Source organism: Elephas maximus, chromosome 10, assembly GCF_024166365.1.
Source record: "Elephas maximus indicus isolate mEleMax1 chromosome 10, mEleMax1 primary haplotype, whole genome shotgun sequence".
NCBI lineage: Eukaryota > Metazoa > Chordata > Mammalia > Proboscidea > Elephantidae > Elephas > Elephas maximus.
Window position 1 is genome coordinate 76335361 of NC_064828.1, and position 13362 is coordinate 76348722.

The following is a 13362-nucleotide window of genomic DNA, read 5'->3' on the forward strand; positions in this document are numbered from 1 at the left end:
TATGTAATCAGATATAATTTCTTGGGTCAAGAACACAAAGGCAAATTGGGAAAGGCAATGAAAGAAAATGTGCTTTACCTATTCGCTTAGAAAAAAACTTCAAGAGCCCAATTTTTTTTCTTTTTTAAGTCTATAATGAAGTCAAAGACTGTTTGAAAAGATAGGCTCTTATCTTTTTATTCCTATGTTAACCCTGTGCTGCAAATATATTTTTAAACGTTGTCAGATTATTTAGGATGTGAGTATCAACATTCCGACTCCTAATTTTCCCTGGGGAGAAGAAAGAAGAGTTTTTTTTTTTTTTTTTTTCATTTTAACCAACGAAATGGGTACATTTCCTATGGCTCGTAAAGTGCTTTCCCGTAGGTTAGAGTTTGAAATGGAAAAGGCACAAAGAGCTACATTTGAAAGGGTCTCCCTGGCAGGCAACATCTCACAATCCAGGGTCTAGGGAGACAATAGCAAAGGTTAGACCCTTAAGGAGTGAGTTCTTACTAGCTTTTTATGGAATACATAATCAACAGGAATCAAGGGAACACCAACTTCTGTTGTCTTATTGAAACAGAAAAGCATGAAGGATTAAAGGGATCAGATAGAATTTTCTAGAAATGGGTAACACAAGGTTAAATACCAAGGGAGCATCTCTCTGATCATGAGGAAATTCTTCTTATAAATCCCGCGGGGTTAGCTATTTATTGCTAGGGATTAAGGACTCAATGGGTGAGACTTTTAAGGTTGTATGTGTAAAAGAAACTTCCTTAAATATTATTTAAAGTGAAATCGATAAATAAAAGAGGAAAAATACCTGAGTGCGTCCTGTGAGACAGATTTTAAAGGTGGGGGCGTTGGGGGTGGGGCAAAGTCCTGTTGTTCTATGACATTACTAAAGGAAGTTGCCTGATAACTTTAAAAATTGACCTCTCAGACCCATTTTGACTACATAGTCCCAAAATTCAGTAGCATATATTGAAAACTGTATAATCCAATGGCAAGAGATTTTTTTAACTGATTAAAATTTTACTCAATTTTGAATGAATTATTGTGATTTATGATACTTCATTAAAATTATTTTTTTCAAAGAAGGTGGAAGGACTTAAGTCTTGAAATAATATTCACAAGCTTGGATTATAGAAAACAAGTTTTAATTCTCTAGCAATATTGTATTTTTCAACTCTTGTAACATGAATATTTTTCTGAATCTGTGCTTCTTATTTTCTTGACTATAAATATCAGCTGGGTTTAGTTTACTCTATACAGTATTAAACTGTAAAGTACAGAGCAATTTTAAAGTTGAATAACAACTAGTAAAAGATAAAATATATACATAAACCAAACCAAACCCGTTGCTGTCAAGTTTGTTTCTGACTCACGACAACCCCATGTGTTGTAGAGTAGAACTGCTCCATAGGGTTTCCTTGGCTGTAACTTTATGGAAACAGATTACCAGGCCTTTCTTCCTTGGTGCTGCTGGGTAGGTTTCAACCACCAACTTTTAGGTTAGTAGATGAGTACAAACCATTTGTGCTACCCTGGAACCTACATAAAAAAAACAAAACCAAACCCACTGCCATCGAGTCGATTCCAACTCATAGTGACCCTATAAGACAGAGTAGAACTGCCCCCATAGAGTTTCCAAGGAGCACCTGGCAGATTCAAACAGCTGACCTCTTGGTTAGCAGCCATAGCACTTAACCACTATGCCACCAGGGTTTCCAGGAACCTACACAGATAACTATAATACAATCGTAATGTGAAAAATGCCTCAGCCCAGTATAAATTACTTAAGCAGGAGTCTCCATAAGATGAATGCACAGAGCACACAAAAGCACAATTTACTGAATCATAAGTCTAATTAAAGCTATTGCGATAGTGAAAATAAGCACTTAAGTCATTAAACTTAGTGAACATTTATTGGAACTTGCTTTTGTTCTTCTGGAATCTGAGGATACGGTTGCTACACCTTAAAATCTAGCACTAATTAAATATCTAATTAATGCTTACTTCACATGCCCTATTGGAATCTATCAAATTATTTAAAATAGTTTTTTTAACTTTTAAAGAAATAAATTTTATTTCATCTTACAGTTTGTGAAAAAGATGATTACTATTTTCAAAAATTGCCGTTGAACATGTATCTATTTGAATCTATTGTCAAGAATTTAATTTTAGATGAAATTTAAGGAATATTTGATAATCTGAGCCTTTGGTTGATCTTTTCTTATCATATCAGAAACATAAAGACAGGCCTAGAGACAAAAGAAAGCAAAATGCAGTCTGATTGGTGGGGGGTTACGATATAACTTCAAACTGGATGTTTTTGTAGTTGGGAATTTCTAAGTTTTTAAGCTTAAGCAGGCAGAACTGTTTACCATCTCCCCCTTCCTACATAGATTAAATGAAGTAAAAAATTGGACAGTGGCTAAAAAGTAGACTGCCTAATCTCTTAAGATTTTAGTTGTCCATAAACAGAAATGATAAAGGGAAAAAACAGGGAAGATCATACATTCCTAATTTATTATTTTTCTAAAAATATTACAAAGCAGCATTACAGCTTAACTAGCATTGGATGATCTTTCTTGCCCCATCCTTCCCAAATGTCAACTTACATGACATAATTGCTTTTTAAAAAGTCTTTTGTCTGTAATTACTTCTTTCATTTTCTTGTCATTCGGTATAATTGCTAGTCAGTGTGTCTGAATGGTTTATTGTTCTTTTCAGAATTTTCCGAGCATTTATAATTTTGATGATTAAGAAGGCATCCACAGATAAATCCTGAAGGTAGATGATCAGACATCTAGGTAAAGTGTGGAAGTCTTCCAGCTGTGGGTGAGCAGCCAGGAGTCAGTACGAAAACAAGAAGGAAATCACTTACTGAAGAAAGATCTTTAGATCTTGGGTTAAATTACGACTCTTTTGGACATTGTTAATTTTGGTAACTCAGTTAAAAAAAATTTTTTTTTCCCTTATTCAAAAATTTATACATGAATTGTTTTCTGGCATTGGTTGCAATCACCGCAGTATGTCGGCACTCTCCCCCTTTGCCTTTACACCCTGGTTTCCCTGTGTCTGTTCATCCAGGTCTACGGTTCCTTCCAGCCTTCTTCTCTTTGCTTTTGAACAGCTGCTGCCCATTTGGTCTCGTATATTCGACTGAACTAAGAAGCCTGTTCCTCATGTGTGTTATTATTTGTTTTATAGGCCTGTCTAATCTTTGGCTGAAAGGTGGACTTCGAGAGTGGCTTCAGCTCTGAGTTAGCAGGGTGTCCAGGGGCCATAGTCTTCGAGTTCTTCCAGTTTCTGTCAGACCAGTAAGTCTGGTCTTTTTTTGTGAATTTGAATTTTGTTCTACATTTTTCTCCTGCTCTGCCTGGGGCTCTTTATTGTGATCCCTGTCAGAGCAGTCAGTGGTTGTGCTGGACTCTAGTTGTGCTGGAGGTTGTGGTAATTGTGGTTCACTAGTCCTTTGGACCAATCTTCCCGTTGTGTCTTTGATTTTCTTCATTCTTCCTTGCTCCAGAGGGTGTGGGACCAGTAGATGTGCCTTAGATAGCAACTCACTAGCTTTTAAGACCCCAGACGCTGTTCACCAATGTAGGATATAGAACATTTTCTTTATGATCTATGTCATGCCAGTTGACCTAGATATTCCCCCAGACCATGGTCCTCAGCCCTCAGCTCCTGTAACTTAGCTCCGCAAGGTGTTTGGATGTATCTAGGAAGCTTCTATGGTTTTGTCTTGGTCATGTTGTGCTGACTTCCCCTATATTGTGTGTTGTCTTTCCTTATACTAGTGTCAACACTTGCCTGTTTTCTAGTTAGTGATTTCCCCTCCCCACCATCCTCTTCCATCTTAACCATCAAAGATTGTTTTTTTCTGTGTATAAGCCTTTTCTTGGGTTTTTATAATAGTGTTCTCATACAATAGTTATCCTTTCATGATTGACATATTTCACTCGGCATAATGCCCTCCAGATTCATCCATGTTGTGAGATGTTTTGAGGATTCATCATTATTATTTATCATTGCATGGTATTCCCTTCTCTGTGTGTACACCATAATTTGTTTATCCATTCATCTGTCGATGGGCACTTAGGTTGTTTCCATCTTTTTACTATTCTGAATAATGCTGCAGTGAACATGGGTGTGCATATGTCTATGCATGTGACTCCTCTTATTTCGCTAGGATGTGTTTCTAGGAATGAGATTGCTGGATCGTATGGTATTCTATTCCCAGCTTTTTAAGGAGGTGCCATATTGTTTTCCATAGTGGGTGTAGCATTTTATGTTCCCACCAGCAGTACATAAGAGTGCCAGTCCTCCCTCAACATCTTCAATATTTGTTATTTTCTTTCTTTCTTTTGATTTGTGCCAGTAAAGTTGAGGTAAGATGGTATCTCATTCTAGTTTTGATTTGCATTTCTGTAACAGCTAATGATGGGGAACATTTCTTCATGTGCCTGTTAGCTACCTGAATGTCTTCCTTGGTAAACTGTTCGTATCCTTTGCCAATTTTTTAATTAGATTATTTGTCTTTTTGTCATTGAGGTGTTAAAGTATTCTATAGGTTTTAGAGATTAGACCCTCATCAGATATGTCATAGCCATAAAGTTTTTTCCCGGTCTGTAGATTCTCTTTTTACTCTTTTGATGAAGTCTTTTGATGGTTGTGTTTAATTTCTAGGAGCTCCCAGTTACCTAGTTTCTCTTCTGGTGTTTGTGCATTGTTAGTTATGGTTTCTATTGAATTTATGCCATATATTAGGCCCCCAGCATTGTCTCTATTTTTTCTTCCATGATTTTTATCATTTTAGGTTTTATATTTAGGTCTTTGATCCATTTTGAGTTATTTATTTATTTTTGGTATGGCATGAGGTATGGGTCCTGTTTCATTTTTTACAGATGGACATCCAGTTTTGCCAGCACTATTTGTTAAAAAGACTGTCTTTTCCCCATTTAATGGACTTTGGTCCTGTGTCAAAGAGCAGCTGACCATAGGTGGATGGATTTATGCCTGGGTTCTCGATTCTGTTCCATTGGTCTATGTGCCTGCCGTTGTACTAGCACCAGGCTTTTTTGACTACTGTGGCTATATAGCAGGTTCTAAGATCTGGTACTGTGAGGCCTCCAACCTTGTTCTTTTTCTTCAATAATCCTTTGCTTATCCCAACCACTTTCTTTTCAAGATATAAGTTGGTCAATAGCTTTTTCATCTTGTTAAAGAATGCTGTTGGTATTCGGATCAGGATTGCATTATATCTGTAGATTACTTGGGGTAAAATTGACATTTTCACAATGTTGAGTCTTTCTGTGCATGAGCATGGTATGTTTTTCCATTTGTGTAGGTCTCTTTTGGTTTCTTGCAGTAGTGTTTTGTAGTTTTCTTTGTATAGGCCTTTTACATCTCGGGTTAGATTTATTCCTAAGTATTTTACCTTTTGCGGGCTATTATAAATACTATTTTTTTTCTGATTTCCGTTTTGAAGTTCTTGTTGGTGTATAGGAATCTAACTGATTTTTGTGTGTTGATCTCATATCCAGCTACTCTGCTGAATCTTTCTATTAGTTCCAGTAGTGTTCTTGTGGATTCTTTGGGGGTTCTCTATGTGTAGGAACATATCATCTGTGAATAGGGATAGTTTTACTTCTTATTTTCCAATTTGGATGCCCTTTATTTCTTTTTCTTGCCTTATTGCTCTAGCTAGGACTTGCAGCCCTGTGATAAATAGGAGTGGTAATGAAGGACGTCCTTGTCTTGTTCCTCTCCTCAGGGGAATGCTTTCAAACCTCTCTCCATTAAGAATGATTTTGGCTGTTGGTGTTGTCTTTGAAAGATGCCTTTCATTATGTTGAACAATTTCTCTTCTATTCGTATTTTGTTGAGAGTTTTTATCAGAAATGGGCGTTGGACTCTATCAAATGCCTTTTCTGCATTGAGATGATCATGTGATTCTTTTGTTCTATTTATGTGGTGGATCATGTTGATTGTTTTTTTTAATGTTGAGCCATCTGTGCATACCTGGTACAAATCCTACTTGGTCATGATGTATTATTTTTTTGATATGATGCTGAATTTTATTGGCTAGAATTTTGTTGAGAATTTCTGCATCCATATTCTTGAGAGATATTGGTCTGTAATTTTCTTTTTTTGTGGTTTCTTTTTCTGGCTTTGGCATCAGGGTTGTGCTGGCTTCATTGAATGCCTTATTTCTATGCTCTGAAATGGTTTGAGTATTATTGGTACGGGCTCTTAGCTGAATGTTTGGTAGAATTCTTAGCTGAAGCCACCTAGGCAAAGGTTTTTATTTGTTGGGAGATGTTTTTTTTTATAACCTTTTCAGTCTCTTCTCTTGTAATGCATCTGTTCATATTTTCTATCTTAGCTTGTGTTAGTTTAGGTAGGTAGTGTGTTTGTAGAAATTTGTCCATTTCCTCTAGTTTCTCAAATTTGTTGGAGCACAATGTTCCATAGTACTCGATTATGATTCTTTTTGTTTCAGTTGAGACTGTTGTAATGTCCCCCATCTCATTTCTTGTGTGGGTTATTTGCTTCCTTTCCTGTTTTTCTTTTGTCAGTTTGCCCAGTCGTTTGTTGATTTTGTTGACCTTTTCAAAGAACCAACTTTTGGTTTTGTTGATTCTTTCTATTGTTTTTCTGTTCTCTATTTCATTTCCTTTCTACTGGTGCCTGTGGGCTTCTGTTGTTTTTCTCTTCCTGTTTGTTTGAGTTGTATGGCCAACATTTTGATTTTTGGCTGTTCTTTTTTGATATGGTATTTATTGCTATAAATTGACCTCTAAGCACTGCCTTTGCTATGTCCCAAAGGTTTTGTTATGATGTATTTTCATTCTCATTGATTTTAGGAATTTTTTTATTCCCTTTTTGATTTCTTCCATTACCCAGTTGTTTTTAAGCAAGGTGTTATTCAGTTTCCATGTAATTGATTTTTTTTTCCCCTTAATACTTCTGTTATTGATTTCTGCTTTTGTGTTGTTGTGATCAGAAAGAATGCTTTATATTATTTCAATGTTTTGGATTTTATTGAGGGTTGCTTTGTGGCCTAAAACGTGGTCTATTCTGGAGAATGTTCCATATACTTTGGAAATAAATGTACACTTTGCTGCTGTTGGTTGGTGTGTTGTATATATGTCTATGAGGTCATGTTGGTTGATTTTGGCCTTTAGAACTTCTGTATCTTAATTTCGTTCTAGATGTTCTGTCCTTTACCAAGAGTGATGTGTTGAAGTCTCCTACTCTTTTTGTGGAACTGTCTATTTCTCCTTTCATTGCTGTTACAGTTTGTTTTGTGTATTTTAAAGCTCTGCCATTGGGCATGTAGACGTTTATTAAGGTTATCTCTTCTTGGTGGATTGTCCCTGTAATTATTATATAATGTCCTTCTTTGTCCTGTATAGCTGATTCTGCCTTAAAGTCTCTTTAATCTGAGAATAGTATTGTGATTCCTGCACTTTTTTGGTTACTGGTTGCTTTTTAAATTTTTTCCATCCTTTGATTTTTTTAAGTGAAAGTTTACAAATCAAGTCAGTGTCTCACAGAAAAATCCATATGCAACTTGCTACATACTCCTAATCCATCCTTTGATTTTTAATGTATTTAAGTGTTTGTGTCTAAGGTGTGTCTCTTGTAGACAGCTTTTGTGTGAGTGTGTGTGTGTGGTAAGTAGAATATTTTATTTTCAGTAAATTATTTCTTCTGGAATGAAAAGGCAGAAGCAATCCCTCAGAGTTGGTTATATTCCATGAGTAACACTTTCTGCTTAATTCTCTTTCTGCTTGAAATATCTATAATGGCTTCTCTTTCCCCAACTGATACCCTTCATTGCCTCCTCTGTGCTTCCCTGAAGTGATAAGGTACTAGATGATTTTGAATGAGCCATAAATGGAATCTTTGTATACTATTATAGCACTCTTTCCAATCGTGCAAGTGTTCATTTAAAAAAAAAATCATCTTATCCTTAACAGATATTCATCTTTATTGGACTCCTGTACAGCTAAAGCCTTACTTTCATAGAAGTTATCATATTATGGGAAAAGATTATGGTTTACAACCATCAGAACTATCTTCAGATCCTAGCTCTAATATTTACTTTACTTTCCAACTTAGTTTTCCTTGATGGGTAGTTTTTAAATATTAATGTGGTGCCAGAACTGTAAGTACCTGTGATACAACGATGATTAAGACAACTCCTGCCCTCTGCCCCATGATGTTTAAAATTTAGCAACAAAGATTGAAGGGAGAGAGAATTTTCAAGGGATAAAACATTTTGGCACAGCCATGTACTAAACAGCCTTCAAATCATAAAAGATTGTGAGTTCATAGTAAAAATGATGAGACGACAATGAAGAGTTTCAAACAGGGGAGCAATATGATAAAGTTTTAAAAAAATCATTCTAACATAATAAAGGGCTCTCACAAAGCCAACAGCCAACGTCACCCTAAATGGAGAGAGCCTGAAAGCATTTCCCTTGAGAACGGGAACCAGACAAGGATGCCCTTTATCACTGCTCTTATTCAACATTGTGCTAGAGGTCCTAGCCAGACCAATTAGGCTAGACAAAGTAATAAAGGGCATCCGGATTGGCAAGGAAGAAGTAAAATTATCTCTATTTGCAGATGACATGATCTTATACACAGAAAACCCTAAGGAATCCTCCAGAAAACTACTGAAACTAATAGAAGAGTTTGGCAGAGTCTCAGGTTATAAGATAAAAACATACAAAAATCACTTGGATTCCTCTACATCAACAAAAAGAACATCGAAGAGGAAAGCGCCAAATCAATACCATTCACAGTAGCCCCCAAGAAGATAAAATACTTAGGAATAAATCTTACCAAAGATGTAAAAGATCTATACAAAGAAAACTACAAAGTACTACTGCAAGAAACTAAAAAGGACCTACATAAGTGGAAAAACATACCTTGCTCGTGGATAGGAAGACTTAACATAGTAAAAATGTCTATTCTACCAAAAGCCATCTATACATACAATGCACTTCCGATCCAAATTCCAATGACATTTTTTAATGTGATGGAGAAACAAATCACCAACTTCATATAGAAGGGAAAGAAGCCCCGGATAAGTAAAGCATTACTGAAAAAGAAGAACAAAGTGGGAGGCCTCACTCTACCTGATTTCAGAACCTACTATACAGCCACAGTAGTCAAAACAACCTGGTACTGGTACAACAACAGGCACATAGACCAATGGAACAGAATTGAGAACCCAGATATAAATCCATCTACATATGAGCAGCTGATATTTGACAAAGGCCCAGTGTCAGTTAATTGGGGAAAAGATAGTCTTTTTAACAAATGATGCTGGCATAGCTGGATATCCATTTGCAAAAAAATGAAACAGGACCCATACCTCACACCATGCACAAAAACTAACTCCAAGTGGATCAAAGACCTAAACATAAAAGACTAAAACGATAAAGATCATGGAAGAAAAAATAGGGACAACGTTAGGAGCCCTGATACAAGGCATAAACAGAATACAAAACATTACCAAAAATGACGAAGAGAAACCCGATAACTGGGAGCTCCTAAAAATCAAACACCTATGCTCATCTAAAGACTTCGCCAAAAGAGTAAAAAGACCACCTGCAGATTGGGACAAAATTTTCAGCTATGACATCTCCGACCAGCGCCTGATCTCTAAAATCTATATGATTCTGTTAAAACTCAACCACAGAAAGACAAACAACCCAATCAAAAAGTGGGCAAAGAATATGAACACACACTTCACTAAAGAAGATATTCAGGCAGCTAACAGATACATGAGAAAATGCTCTCGATCATTAGCCATTAGAGATGCAAATTAAAACTACGATGAGATTCCATCTCATTCCAACAAGGCTGGCATTAACCCAAAAAACACAAAATAATAAATGTTGGAGAGGCTGCAGAGAGATTGGAACTCTTATACCCTGCTGGTGGGAATGTAAAATGGTGCAAACACTTTGGAAATCTATCTGGCGTTTTCTTAAAAAGTTAGAAATAGAACTACCATAGAGCCCAGAAATCCCACTCCTCGGAATATACCCTAGAGAAATAAGAGCCTTCACACGAACAGATATATGCACACCCATGTTTACTGCAGCTCTGTTTACAATAGCAAAAAGCTGGAAGCAACCAAGGTGTCCATCAACGGACAAATGGTTAAATAAATTATGGTATATTCACACAATGGAATACTATGCATCGATAAAGAATAGTGACGAATCTGTGAAACATTTCATAACATGGAGGAACCTGGAAGGCATTATGCTGAGTGAAATTAGTCAGATGCAAAAGGACAAATATTGTATAAGACCACTATTATAAGATCTTGAGAAATAGTAAAAACTGAGAAGAACACATAGTTTTGTGGTTATGAGGCGGGGAGGGAGGGTGGGAGAGGGTTATTTACTGATTAGTTAGTAGATGAGAACTACTTTGGGTGAAAGAAAGAACAATACTCAATAAACGGAAGGTCAGCTCAACTGGACTGGACCAAAAGCAAAGAAGTTTCTGGGATAAACTGAATGCTTGGAAGGTCAGCGGATCAAGGGCTGGAGTTTGGGGACTATGGCTTAAGGGGACTTCTAAGTCAATTGGCAAGATAATTCTATTATGAAAACATTCTGCACCCCACTTTGAAGTGTGGTGTCTGGGGTCTTAAATGCTAACAAGCGGCCATCTAAGATGCATCAATTGGTCTCAACCCACCTGGATCAAAGGAGAATGGAGAATACCAAGGTCACATGATAACTATGTGTCCAAGAGACAGAAAGGGCCACATGAACCAGAGACTTACATCATCCTGAGACCAGAAGAACTAGATGGTGCCGGGCCACAACCGATGACTGCCCTGACAGGGAGCACAAGAGAGAACCCCTGAGGGAGCAGGAGAACAGTGGGATGCAGACCCCAAATTCTCATAAAAAGACCAGACTTAATGGTCTGACTGATACTGGAAGAATCCCGGCAGTCACGGTCCCCAAACCTTCTGTTGGCCCAGGACAGGAACCATTCCCGAAGACAACTCATCAGACATGAAAGGGACTGGACAATGGGTTGGAGAGAGATGCTGTTGAAGAGTGAGCTACTTGTATCAGGTGGATACTTGAGACTGTGATGGCATCTCCTGTCTGGAGGGGAGATAGGAGGGTAGAGAGGGTTAGAAACTGGCAAAACGGTCATGAGAGACTGGAAGGAGGGAGCGGGCTGACTCAGGTGGAGAGTAAGTGGGAGTATGGAGTAAGGTGTATATAAGCTTATATGTGAGAGACTGACTTGATTTGTAAACTTTCACTTAAAGCACAATAAAAATTATTAAAAAAAAAAATCATTCTAGCTAGAGGTTAAAAGCTGTATTAGATGGAAAAAAGGCCATATGTGGAGAGACCGGTGAGGAAGATGGTACAGAAATCTAGAGAAGAGAGATAACGTAGGCCTGGGAAGACAGCCACAGTTGAACACTAATGGGAACCATGAGGATGGAGAAAAGTGAATCACTTCAAGAAGCATCTAGAAACTAGAACTAACAAGATGTGTGAATTGATTGGAGATGTGAGATAAGGAGTTGGAAGAGTCAAGGATAACTCCAATGTTTAAGACTTTTGGGAACTGAATGAATAGCAGTTGTAGACTGCTTTTTGATGTGTTGTGTTTTTTTAAAATCTTCTGCTACTATCTGTCTCTTTACAGGTGCATCTAAGCCATTTACATTCAGTGTGATTATTGATAGGTATGAGTTTATTGCTTTCATATCTTTTATATACTTTTTGTGTATGTGTGGTTATGATGTTTTCTTTGCTTCTCTTACTTTCCTGTGCCGAGTTCCTTTGTTTGTAGATTTTCTTTTCTTTAGTCGTTATACATTTTGTGTTTACTGAGTTGTTAAGTTTTTCTTCTTTTTTATTTGGAGGAGTAGGTTTGTTAACTTTCTTTGTGGTTATCTTGAAATTTACACTTGTCTTCCTAAGTTTGAACCAGTCTTTTATTACATGCTATCGCCTTGGCTTCCTCACCATTTGAAAGTTCTATACCTACACTGTGTTTTGACATTGTCATCATTTACAGATTGACATCTCTGATTCCCTGTTTTAAGTCTTTGGGTTTTGTTTTAATATTGAGGGTGCTTTACCTAGGTTGGTATCTAGCTGATGAATTCCCATGTCCTAGACTACAGTTGTTGTCTGATGTTGTTGGTTCTCTAACTGAAGGACTCCCTTTAATATTAATTGTAAGTTTGGTTTGATTTTTATGAAGTCCGTTAATTTCTCTTTATCTGGAAATGTCCTAATTTCGCCATCGTATTTAAGAGAGAATTTTGCAGGATATATAATTCTTGGTTGGCAGTTTTTTCTTTCAAGGTTTTATGTATGTCATCCACTTGCCTTCTTGACTGCATGATTTATTCCGAGTAATCAGAGCTTAGTCTTATTGTTTCCTCTTTGTAAGTGACTTCGTTTTTCTCAAGCTGCTCTCTGGATTCTTTCTTTGTCTTTGATCTTGGCAAGTACCATTATGATATGTCTTCATAACTTCCTTTTCGGGTGTATCTTATATGGGGTTCGGTGAGCTTCTTGGATGGTCTTCTTTTTCATCTTTCATGATATTTGAGAAGTTTCCTGCCAGCAAATCTTCAATAATATTCTTTGTGTTTTCCATTTTCTTCCCCTTTCTGGAATTCCAATCATGGGCAAATTCTTTATCTTGATAGTGTCCCATATAATTCTTAGATTTTCTTCATTCTTTTGTCTGATTTTTCCTCAAAGAAATTGGTTCAATGGATTTGTCTTCAATCTCACTGATTCTGCCTTCCATTGTTTCAAATTTGCTCCTAAGATCTTTTAGTGAGTTGACCATTTCCCACTCTACTTCAAAATCCACAAATTATTAATCCTGAGAATAGAAGACTAAATAAAATCTTAGTTTTTTCTCTGGTATGAATTCATTATTCAACCATTCAGTAAAAATATATTAAGCTTATACTCTGTGAGAGGCAATGAGGCTTCAGTGGGGAGCCAAGGTAGATACAATATCTGTTCTCATAGAGCTTCTAGTCTAGAGGGAAATTCAGGCATTAATCAACTAATTATAGTAATGATAGTCTAATTAGGGGCACTAAAGGAAGGACCACAGTTCCATGATAGTATATAACAAGGAATCTGACTGGACTGTAGGGACAGAGAGAGAAAGAGCTTTTCTAAGGAAGCAACATTTGAACTAAGACTGGAAGGGTCAGTAGGACCTAACTGCACTCAGGGCTGGGCATGAGGGGCATCTTGACAAAGGAAATAGAATTTCCTCTCGTATTGGGAGAGGTCATGGGAAATTTTAGATACTGAAGTAAGG

At 36.9% G+C, this 13362-nt stretch overlaps 1 protein-coding gene across 8 annotated transcripts in view; it reads left to right on the plus strand.

Moving 5' to 3' along the window:
• The window catches only part of SYNE2 (spectrin repeat containing nuclear envelope protein 2), a 371421-nt gene that overhangs the window by 186142 nt on the left and 171917 nt on the right, over positions 1-13362 (plus strand). The gene's annotated exons all lie outside the window — the stretch shown is intronic.